Here is a 13,154-nt window from a genome sequence, read left to right as displayed (position 1 = left end):
CTAAGGTTGATGCAATTGAGAAAATGCCTTGCCCCACAGATATCAGAGGTATACGAAGTTTCTTGGGTCATGTTGGTTTCTATAGAAGGTTCATTAAAGATTTCTGTAAGATTTCTAGGCCTCTTACCAACCTCTTGCAGAAGGATGTTCCTTTTTTTTTATGAGGATTGTGAGGAAGCTTTCGAAATACTTAAGAAGGCTTTGATAACCGCACCTATTGTTCAACCACCTGACTGGAACTTGCCCTTTGAAATCATGTGTGATGCTAGTGATTATGTTGTTGGTGTTGTTCTAGGACAAAGAGTTGACAAGAAGTTGAATGTCATTCACTACGCTAGTAAAACTCTAGACAGTGCCCAAAGAAACTATGCCACTACGGAAAAGGAGTTTTTAGCAGTCGCGTTTGCATGTGAAAAGTTCAGATCTTACATAGTTGACTCCAAAGTCACTATTCACTCTAATCATGCTGCTATTAAGTACCTTATGGAGAAGAAAGACGCTAAGCCTAGGCTGATCAGATGGGTTCTCCTACTACAGGAATTTGATTTGCACGTTGTTGACCGAAAGGGTGCTGATAACCCTGTAGCAGATAACTTGTCTAGGCTGGAGAATGTCCTTGATGACCCACTACCTATTGATGACAGTTTTCCTGATGAGCAATTAAATGTCATCCGCACTTCACATAGTGCACCGTGGTATGCCGATTATGCAAATTATATCGTGGCCAAATACATACCACCCAGTTTCACCTATCAGCAAAAGAAGAAATTCTTCTTTGATTTGAGACACTACTTTTGGGATGATCCTCACCTTTATAAGGAAGGAGTAGATGGTGTTATTAGACGTTGTGTGCCTGAACATGAACATGGACAGATCTTGGAGAAGTGTCATTCCGAAGCCTACGGAGGACACCACGCTGGAGATAGAACTAGCCATAAGGTATTGCAATCAGGTTTCTATTGGCCCACTCTCTTCAAGGATGCCCGTAAGTTTGTCTTGTCTTGTGACGAATGCCAAAGAATAGGGAACATCAGTAAGCGTCAGGAAATGCCTATGAACTATTCACTTGTCATTGAACCATTTGATGTCTGGGGCTTTGATTATATGGGACCCTTCCCGAGTTCCAATGGGTACACTCACATCTTAGTTGATGTGGATTATGTCACCAAGTGGGTAGAGGCTATTCCCACTAAAAATTATGATCACCACACCTCTATTAAGATGCTTAAAGAAGTCATTCTCCCAAGATTTGGAGTCCCTAGATAATTGATGACTGATGGCGGTTCACACTTCATTCATGGTGTTTTCCACAAGATGCTCGCTAAATATGTTGTCAACCATAGAGTTGCATATCCTTATCATCCTCAGTCTAGTGGTCAAGTGGAGTTGAGTAATAGGGAGATCAAATTGATCCTACAAAAGACCGTCAATAGATCTCGAAAGAATTGGTCTAGCAAACTTGACGATGCACTATGGGCTTATAGGACTGCCTATAAGAATCCCATGGGCATGTCGCCGTATAAAATGGTTTACGGTAAGGCCTGTCATTTACCTCTTGAGCTGGAACACAAAGCTTCTTGGGCAATCAAAGAGCTCAACTTTGATTTCAAACTTGCCGGTGAGAAGCGGTTGTTTGATATCAGCTCATTAGATGAATGGAGGGCCCGGGCATATGAGAATGCCAAGTTGTTCAAGGAAAAGGTTAAGAGATGGCACGATAAACGAATACAGAAACGAGAGTTCAATGTAGGTGAATATGTCCTGCTGTACAATTCTCGTTTAAGACTCTTCGCACGCAAGCTTCTCTCTAAATGGGAAGGTCCTTATGTTATCGAGGAAGTATATCGTTCCGGTGCCATCAAAATCAATAACACGGAAGGAAATTTTCCTAGAGTGGTAAATGGGCAAAGAATCAAGCATTACATCTCTGGTACTCCCATAAATGTTGAGACCAATATCATCAATGTCATAACTCCAGAGGAGTACATAAGGGATGTTTATCAGCCTGTTTCAGACCCTGAAAACGAAGAGGTATCTGTTTCATTAAGAAATTGGACTCCGATGCTTTTCCAATAGGAAATTTCCTTCGTTTTCGAATTTCTGGAAAATTAGAAAAATAAAAAGCAGTCCGGAGAGCGCACGAGGCGGCCACAAGCTTGGAAGCCGCCACCTACCCCCTGGTGGCGGATAGAGGGCTTGTGGGCACCTCGTGTGCCTCTCGGACTCCTTTTTCTTGCAGAGGACTCCTTCTGGTCCAGAAAAAATCAATATATATTCGCCCGAAGGTTTTGATCTCCGTATCGCGCAGTTTTCCTCTGTTTTCGTTTCGAGCCTGTTGTCTGCCGCAGATCTAGGTCAAGATGCCTTCTCAGGATTCAGAGGGGGAGAGCTATGTGGCTGACTACCTTGCTAAGCCCAAGGTCTATGGGGACTTGGAACCATATGGCTAGACCACTGACGAGGAAGAGGACTATGAGCCCAAGGGGAAGGAACAAAAGAGTTCCGATGAAGAGGAGGCTCCTCTACCTCAACCTGGATGCACTCATGTGGAGTTCAAGAAGTCAAGCCTCCCTGACCAAAGGAAGAAGCCTAAGACCTTGTTTATCCCTTCTCGTTTCTTGCAGGAGAGTAAGCAGGAACTTTTCCATAGAGTGTTGAAGCTTGAGGAGGAAAATGACAATCTGAGGGAGCAGAACTTTTTGCTCAAGTGGAAATTAGACAAGCTCAAGACTGCTTCAACAGCTCCACCACAATCACCACCAAAGGAAGACAACTAAGCATTGGTATGGGCAATCCCCTTCGCTTTTGCCAAGCTTGGGGGAGTTTCCCTAGTATCGTATCACCTTTATATCTTTTGCTTTTACCTTTGCTTTAGTTCTTTCCTTTTCAGTTTTTATTTCTTCTCTTAGAGGAATAAGTCTTTAGTGTTTAGTTTGAGTCTTTTGCTTTTGTCTCTCCCCCGATGTATTCGAGCTTACAAGCTATATAATAAAGAGTATCTTAGTCAAGGGCTTTGCTTTATGTCGTGATCAAAAGTATGAAAAGAACGATAGCATGAGAGATCATGAGATGATCTTATGGGAAGTGATGGCTTCACATATGACACGTATGATGATTGAAACTTGTTGAGAATAAATTAACATAGACCTCAGTCATTGTTGCAATTAATAATAAGTAATAAGGAAAGAGAGGTTCACATATAAATATATCATCTTAGACACTTTTTACAATTCTGAGCACTCACCAAACTATTACATGCTTAGGAGTAGATGTTGGACAAGGAAGACAACATAATGAATTGTGTTTGCTTGGTTCCAAACAATGTTATATGATTAGAGATCCCTTGGCATGTGATGATTGCTTCTACCTCATATTAGCCAAAACTCCCACATCAAGTAGAGATACTACTTGTGCATCCATAAACCTTCAACCCAGTTTTGCAATGAGAGTCCACCATACCTACCTATGGATTGAATAAGATCCTTCAAGTAAGTTGTCATCGGTGCAAGCAATAAAAATTGCTCTCTAATATGTATGATCTATTAGTGTGTGGAAAATAAGCTTTGTACGAACCTGTGATGAGGAAGACATAAAAGCGACAGACTGCATAATAAAGTTCTTTATCACAGGAGGCAATATAAAGTGACGTTCCTCCGCACTAAGAGGGCACGCATTCAAACCTCAAAAACGAATGACAACCTCTGCTTCCCTCTGCGAAGGGCCTATCTTGTACCTTTACTTTTTGCCCTTGTAAGAGTCATGGTGATCTTCACCAATTCCCTATTTTGCCTTTGTCTTGGCTATCGTCACATGCTTGGGAAAGATCTATATTCATATATCAACTTGGAGTTGAGTACTTATGATTTATTGTTGTTGACTTTACCCTTGAGGTAAATTGTTGGGAGGCAAAACTATAAGCCCCTATCTTCCTCTGTGTCCAGCTGAAACTTTGACACCATGAGTACCACGTGAGTTGTAACAATTGTGGAAAACAAAAGAGATGATTGAGTATGTGGGTTTGCCTTACAAGCTCTTATTTGACTCTTTCTGATGTTATGATAAATTGCAATTGCTTCAATGACTTTGGACTGTTGTTGGTTACTTCACGGTAAGGTTTTTGCTTCATACTTTGCTTTGTGAAGGATTTGTTACTTTTCCATAAGAATCTTTATGATGTATTGTTGTTCTATGTGTGATCATGATGCCCTCATGTTCGTGTTATGTTTTATCGACACCTTGGTCCCTAAACATGTGGACATGTTTATGGAACTTGGTTTTCGCTTGAGGACAAGCGAGGTCTAAGCTAGGGGGAGTTCATACGTCCATTTTGCATCATGCTTTCATGTTGATATTTATTTCTTTAGGGGCTGTTACATTACTTTGTGGTACCATATTTATGCGTTTTCTCTCTTATTTTGCAAGGTTTATTTGAAGAGGGAGAATTCAGGCAGCTGGAATTCTGGACTGGAACAAGGAGCAAATCTTAGTCCACTATTCTGCACAACTCCAAATGCCCTGAAAATTTACGTGGAATTTTTTGGGATTATATAAAAAATACTGGGCGAAAGAAGTACGGGAGGGGAGCTACCAGGGCGCCACAAGCCCGGCCACCGCCACCCCCCTGGTGGCGACTAGCTAGCTTGTGGGCTCCCTGACGGCCCACTAGCCCCCCTCTTTTGCTATATGAAGGGTTTCATTCCACAAAAAATCAATCTGGAGATTTTTCGTGGTTTCGCCACCGCCATGAGGCGGAACTTGAGCAGATCCAATCTAGAGCTCCGGCAGGACGATCCTGCTGGGGAAACTTCCCTCCCGGAGGGGGAAATCGTCGCCATCGTCATCACCAACACTCCTCTCGTCGGAGGGGAGGCATCTTCATCAACATCTTCATCAGCACCATCTCCTCTCCAATCCCTAGTTCATCTCTTGTAACCAATCTCCGTCTCACGACTCCGGTTGGTACTTGTAAGGTTACTAGTAGTGTTGATTACTCTTTGTAGTTGATGCTAGTTGGATTACTTGGTGGAAGAGTTTATGTTCAGATCCTTGATGCTATTCATTACGCCTCTGATCATGATTATAATTATGCTCTGTGAGTAGTTACTTTTGTTCCTGAGGACATGGGATAAGTCATGTTAATAATAGTCATGTGAATTTGATATCCGTTCGGTATTTTTTCCTCTAGTGGTGTTATGTGAATGTCGACTACATAACACTTCACCATATTTGGGCCTAGAGGAATGCATTGGGGAGTAGTAAGTAGATGATGGGTTACTGGAGTGACAGAAACTTAAACCCCAGTCTATGCGTTGCTTCGTAAGGGGCTGATTTGGATCCACTAGTTTAATGCTATGATTAGACATTGTCTTAATTCTTATTTCTTAGTTGCGGATGCTTGCGAGAGGGGTTAATCATAAGTGGGGTGCTTGTCCAAGTAAGGGCATTACCCAAGCGCCGGTCCACCCACATATCAAACTATCAAAGTAATGAACATGAATCATATGAACATGATGAAACTAGCATGACAGAAATTCCCGTGTGTCCTCGGGAGCATTTTCCTCCTATAAGACTTTGTTCAGGCTTGTCCCGTTCTACAAAAGGGATTGGGCCACTTGCTGCACCATTGCTACTACTTGTTACTTGTTACTTTTCGCTTGCTACGTTTCACCTCGCTACACCACCACTTGTTAACGCTACTTTTAGAGCTTGCAGTTATTACCTTGCTGAAAACCATTTATTAGAGCCTTCTGCTCCTCGTTGGGTTTGACACTCTTACTTATTGAAAGGACTACGATTGATCCCCTATACTTGTGGGTCATCAGACCACGATTGGATCTTCAAGATGTATGACTACATCAACCGCGTTTTAACGCTTCTGCTTAGTGGTCTATGATGGTACGTAGACAAAGTCTCCCCTCTTGTTGTTATGCATTGCTACCTCTTGAGATTGCGTTGATTTTTACCTTGAAGAGGAAAGGGTGATGCAGCACAGTAGTAGTAAGTATTTCCCTCAATTTGAGAACCAAGGTATCAATCCAGTAGGAGTATCAAGACACGTCTCCAAAGTACCTGCGCAAAAACAAACAAACTTGCACCCAACGCTATAAAGGGGTTGTCAATCCCTTCATGATTAATTGCAAAGTGAGATCTAAAGGTGGAAAGTGCAATAAAGTAAAAGTGTAGAGCTGAAAATATGATGTGAAGTAGACCCGGGGGCAATAGTGTTCACTAGAGGCTTCTCTCATGATAACAAGTATAACGGTGGGTGAATGAATTACTGTCGAGCAATTGATAGAAACGCGCAAATGATCATACATATAGGCATCACGTCCGAGACAAGTAGACCGATACTTTCTGCATCTACTACTATTACTCCACACATCGACCGCTATCCAGCATGCATCTAGTGTATTAAGTTCATAACAAACGGAGTAACTCCTTAAGCAAGATGACATGATGTAGAGGGATAAATTCATGCAATAGATATAAACCCCATCTTTTTACCCTTGATGGAAACAACACGATGCGTGCCTCGCTATCCCTTCTGTCACTGGGTGAGGATACCGCACGGTATGAACCCAAAACCAAGCACTTCTCCCATTGCAAGAATTATAGATCAAGTTGGCCAAACGAAACCCATAACTCGAAGAGAATTACAAGGATACTAAATCATGCATATAAGAGATCAGAGAGACTCAAATAATATTCATAGATAATCTGATCATAAATCCACAATTCATCGGATCTCGACAAACACACCGCAAAAGAAGATTACATCGGATAGATCTCCATGAAGATCATGGATAACTTTGTATTGAAGATCCAAGAGAGAGAAGAAGCCATCTAGCTACTAGCTATGGACCCGAAGGTCTGTGGTGAACAACTCACGCATCATCGGAGAGGCAGTGGTGTTGATGAAGAAGCCCTCCGTGTCCGAATCCCCCCTCCGGCAGGGCACCAGAATGGTCCCTAGATGAGATCTTGCGGAGACACAAGCTTGCGGCGGCGTAAATGTATTTTCGTGGCTCTCTCTCGTGGTTTCATATTTTTGGAGAATTTATAGGTGGAAGAAGTAGGGCAAAGGAGCCACGGGGGGCCCATAAGCCTGCTAGGCGCCCCCCCCCCCCAGGTCGCGCCTAGGGGGCTTATGACCTCCCCCGGGGTCCTTTGCCTTTGTTCTCAAGTTCCCTGTGTATCTTCTATTATGGAAAAACTCATTCCATAGGTTTTATTCCGTTTGGACTCCGTTTAATATTATCCTCTGAAAAAGGTCAAAAACACGGAAAAAATAGAAATTGGCACTTGGCACTCAGTTAATAGGTTAGTCCCAAAAAAGATATAAAATACCATATTCATGCATACAAAACATCCAAAGTTGACAATATAATAGCATTGAATCATCAAAAATTATAGATACGTTGGAGACGTATCAAGCATCCCCAAGCTTAACTCCTGCTCGTCCTCGAGTAGGGAAGTGATAAAGACTAGATTTTTGATGTTGAATGCTACCTAACATATTTGTCCGTTGTAACTTCATTCTTGTGACATGAATGTTCAGATCCGTAAGATTCAAAACAATAGTTTACTATTGACATGAAAACAATAATACTTCAAGCAAACTAGCAAGGCAATCATGAACTTTTGAAATAACAAGGCCAAAGAAAGTTATCCCTACAAAATCATATAGTCTGGCTATGCTCCATCATCCCCACACAACGAATTTAAATCATGCACAACCCCGGTATGTGCCAAGTAATTGTTTTCGCACTCTTACTTTCTCAAACTTTTTCAACTCTCACGCAATACATGAGCGTGAGCCATGGATATAGCACTATAGGTGGAATAGAGTGTGGTGGAGGTTGTGAGGCAAAAAGGAGGAGATGGTCACATCGACTCGGTGTATCAACGGGCTATGGAGATGCCCATCAATAGATATCAATGTGAATGAGTAGGGATTACCATGCAATGGATGCACTTAGAGCTATAAGTGTGTGAAAGCTCAAAAGGAGAACCAGTGGGTGTGCACCCAACTTGCTTGCTCACGTAGACCTAGGGAAATTTTGAGGAAGCCCATCATTGGAATATACAAGCCAAGTTATACAATGAAAATTCCCACTAGTATATGGAAGTGTCAAAACAACAGACTCTCTATCATAAAGAACATGGTGCTATTGTGAAGCACAAGTGTGGAAAAAGATAGTAGCATTGTCCCTTCTCTCTTTTTTCTCTCATTTTTTTGTTTGGGCTCTTTGGCCTCTTTTAATTTTTTTTGGTGGGCATCTTTGGCCTCTCTTTCTTTATTTACTCACATGGGACAATGCTCTAATAATGATGATCATCACACTTTTATTTACTCACAGCTCAATACTTAGAGCAATGATGACTCTATAGGAAATGCCTCCGGCAGTGTACCGGGATGTGCAACGATCTAGCTTAGCGTATGATGTTGAAACATCTCGCTATCTATCTTACGATCATGCAATGGCAATATGAAAGTGACGGCACAAGTCATGAGACGGAACGGTGGGAGTTGCATGGCAATATATCTCGGAATGGCTATGAAAATGCCATAATATGTAGGTATGGTGGCTGTTTTGAGGAAGGTATATGGTGGGTTTGTGCACCGGTGAAAGTTGTGCGGCATTAGAGAGGCTAGCAATGGTGGAAGGTGAAAGTGCATCTATACCATGGACTCACATTAGTCATGAAGAACTCATATACTTATTGCGAAGGTTTTTATTAGTAATCGAAACAAAGTGTTAAACGCATACTACTAGGGGAAGTGTTGGTAGGTGTTAACCATCGCGCGATCCCGACCACAACACAAAGGATGGCAATCAATAAATCAATTATGCTCCGACTTCCTAACATAGTGGTTCACCATACGTGCATGCTACGGGAATCACTAACCTCAACACAAGTATTTCTAGATTCACAACACCCTACTAACATAACTCTAATATTACCAAATCCATATCTCAAAACTAATTGTCAGGAATCAAACTTCTCTTACTAATCAATGAACTAGAATATGGAAGTTTATATTATATCATGTTTGGATGCCTATCATCTTTAGGACTACTTTCATAACACAAGCCAATTACCAAGTTACTGGGAGAGAGAACTCTCAAAAAGATATAAGTGAAGATCGAGAGTTTTTATTTCTCCAAAATATGACACCGCCGTGCTCTAAAAAGATCTAAGTGAAGCACTAAAGCAAAGTTATCTAGCTCAAAAGATATAAGTGAGGCACATGCGAGCTAAATTGCCTATCTCAAAAGATATAAGTGAATCCAGAGGAGCAGAAAATGCAGATTATTACATTGTGGTGGCTATGGTGGCAGGAACGGGATAATGTTAGTGAAGGTGCCATTCCCTGCATACCTGATGTCCTTGTTCATCATGTGAAGTGTACTATTCCTGAGTATATGGCCTATTCTCTGAAACCCAGTATAGCACCTAAGCTAAGGGATGCAAAATGGAGTCCACCTGCTGATGGAATTGTCAAAATCAACTCTGATGGAGCCTATGCACCAGGAGAGGACCATGGAGGATGGGGTGTTATCGCAAGGACATCTCAGGGGGAAGTGGTTGTGGCACGAGCTGGTTGTTCTGATGGAATTCATGACCCCTTCACGGCAGAATTAAAAGCGATGGAAGAATCTCTTAACCTCGCTGCTGAGCTGGGGGTGATCACAGTAGAAGTTGAGATTGATGCTCAATTATTGGCCATGGCTCTGAATAGCAAGAAGCCTGACTGCTCCAGCGAGGCCGCGGTTATTGAGGATATCAAAATCCAATGCCGAACCTGGTTTTCTTATTGCCACATCAGGTTTGGAAGACGCGGCTCCAATCAAGCAGCTCATGCGCTATCAAAAGAGGGTATGAAATGTAATATTAATCATTCGGTTAGTTGGGAGTATGAGGTACCGGCGTGTGCCACTGTCGCTGTTATGGGTGATTCTACCCTGAATGTTTTGTAATAAAGTCGTGTGCTTTATTTAAAAAAAGATATAAGTGAAGCTCAATGAGTATTCTAGAAAATTCACGATGAGTGCATGTCTCTCTCAAAAAGGTGTGCAGCAAGGATGATTGTGACACAACAAAAATAAAAAGACTCCTATAATACACGACGCTCCAAGCAAAACACATATCATGTGGTGAATAAAAATATAGCTCCAAGTAACGTTACTGATGGATTTAAGACGAAAGAGGGGATGACTTCCCGGGGCATCCCCAAGCTTAGGCTTTTTGGTGTCCTTGAATTTGTCTTGGGATGCCTTGGGCATACCCAGGCTTGAGCTCTTTCCACTCTTTATCCCATTGTCCATGAGATCATCACCCAAAACTTGAAAACTTCACAACACAAAACTTAAACAGAAACTCGTGATATCATTAGCATAAGAAAACAAACTACCAACTCTTTAGGTACTGTAGTAAACTTGATTTCTATTTAGATTGATGTTAGATTACTGTATTCTCACTTTTCCATGGCTAGTACCCCCCGATACTATCCATAGTTTCATCAAAATAAGCAATCAACACAACAAAAACAGAATCTGTCAAAAACGGACCAGTCTGTAGCAATCTGTATACTTCGTATACTTATGGTATCTCAAAAAATCTGAAACATTATGAAAATTAGGTGAATTGGCATATCAACCAGCAGCAAAAAGAATCAACTCAAAATCTCTTTCTGGATAGGAATTAAAAATAATTTCGTGAGCGCAAAGTTTCTGTCTTTTTCAACAAGATCAAACAACCATCACCAAAACTAGTCATGAAGGTTTTACTTGGCACAAACACAAAAAGTAACACAAAAAACACAATCATAACAGAATTATTATGGTGTGGACACAACAAAACAGAAAGAAAAAAGCAAAGATAAATTTATTGGGTTGCCTCCCAACAAGTGCTATTGTTTAACGCCCTTAGCTAGGCATTGATAATTCAATGATGCTCACATAAAAGATAGCAATCAGACATGAAGAGAGCATCATGAAACATGTGAAAATCACATCTAAGTCGAACATACTTCCTATGCATAGGCATTTTATAGGAAAACAAATTATCAAGACAAGCAATAACGACCATATGCAAGGAGGAAGAAAGAGACAATAGCAATCTCAACATAACGAGAGGTGACTTAGTGATATGAAAGTTTCTACCACAATATTTTCCTCTCTCATAACAATTACATGTGGGATCATATTCAAATTCAACAATAGAGCTATCGCATAGGATATTCTTTTCATGTTCCACATGCATGCAAAGTTGACGCTCTTCAAAAATAGTGGGATTATCATCAACTAAAGTAATGACTTCTCCAAACTCACTTTCAATATTATTGCAAATATGATAATCATCATGAGGCTTAAACAAATTTTCTAGATCATAAGAAAAATCATTACCCCAATCATGATAATTGCAACAAGTAGTGGTCATAGCAAAACTAGCATCCCCAAGCTTAGGGTTTTGCATATTTTTAGCATGATTGCCATTAATAGAATTCATAGTGAAACCATTGCAATCATGCTTTTCATTCAAGGAGCCCTCGTGAATCACTTCATAAATTTCTTCATCACGATTTTCAGATTCACGCATCTCAAGCAAAACTCCATAGAGAAAGTCAAGTGCACTCAACTCACTAGAAAATTGTTCAACATAATTAGATCTCTTAAAGAGATTAGCAAGTGGATGAGGATCCATATCAGATTTTCAGCAAGCGAAGATGCAAGCATATTGAAGGCACATAGCCCACAAGCAAAGGAAATGCACACGAAAAAGGCAAATATTTTTGTAAATTTTGGTTTTTTAGAAGTGTGGGAGAGGAAAACGAGAGGCAAAAGGCAAAAAAAAGTAAATGCAAGAGATGAGTTTGCGACAGTTACTTGGATAAGCTTCACTTAGAATAGTCCCCGGTGCGAGAAATTGACACGCTGAAGGGAGACTATTCTTGACTTGATACTCCCCGGCAACGGCGCTAGAAATTGGCACGTTGACGGGAGTACTTCTTGACTTGATCCTCCCCGGCAACGGCGCCAGAAATTGGCACATTGACGGGAGTGCTTCTTGACTTGATCTTCCCCGGCAATGGCGCCAGAAATTCTTCTTGCTACCTCTTGAGCTTGCGGTGGTTTTTCCCTTGAAGAGGAAAGGGTGATGCAGCTCAGTAGCAGTAAGTATTTCCCTCAGTTTGAGAACCAAGGTATCAATCCAGTAGGAGTATCAAGACAAGTCTCCAAAGTACCTGCGCAAAAACAAACAAACTTGCAGCCAACGCTATAAAGGGGTTGTCAATCCCTTCATGATTAATTGCAAGGTGAGATGTGAAGGTGGAAAGTGCAATAAAGTAAAAGTGTAGAGCTGAAAATATGATGTGAAGTAGACCCGGGGGCCATAGTGTTCACTAGAGGCTTCACTCATGATAGCAAGTATTACGGTGGGTGAACGAATTACTGTCGAGCAATTGATAGAACCGCGCAAAGTCATGATGATATCGAAGGCAATGACCATACATATAGGCATCACGTCCGAGACAAGTAGACCGATACTTTCTGCATCTACTACTATTACTCCACACATCGACCGCTATCCAGCATGCATCTAGTGTATTAAGTTCATAACAAACGGAGTAACGCCTTAAGCAAGATGACATGATGTAGAGGGATAAATTTATGCAATAGATATAAACCCCATCTTTTTACCCTTGATGGCAACAACACGATGCGTGCCTCGCTACCCCCACTACAAGGAATATGCTAATACACGACGACGCTATATTTTCGTCGCTACATCGTCACGGTTTTTAGTTTACGACGATCTCGTGGTGAAAAACCAAGTGTCGAAAACGGAGCGTCACAAATGAATAGCAGCGACGTTTTGATCAAAATCGTCATAACTTTTACGACGATTCCTGGATTGTCGTAACCTTTACGACGATCCTAATTCGTCGTTGGCAATCAAACCCGGTCCTACGTGGCAGTCCTACGTGGCAAAATTACGACGAAATCAAAACGTCATGGTTGAAATCAGCCCAACCCATTTCAATTGATCACTTGGGCTGGTTTTATTTTTTGGGCTTTTTTTATTGGACTTCTTTTTGGGCCTTAGCCCATTTATAGCCACTTTTAGTTTTTCTTTTTAGAATTTTT

Source organism: Hordeum vulgare, chromosome 4H (assembly GCF_904849725.1).
Source record: "Hordeum vulgare subsp. vulgare chromosome 4H, MorexV3_pseudomolecules_assembly, whole genome shotgun sequence".
Taxonomy (NCBI): Eukaryota; Viridiplantae; Streptophyta; class Magnoliopsida; order Poales; family Poaceae; genus Hordeum; species Hordeum vulgare.
This window is presented reverse-complemented; position numbering follows the sequence as displayed.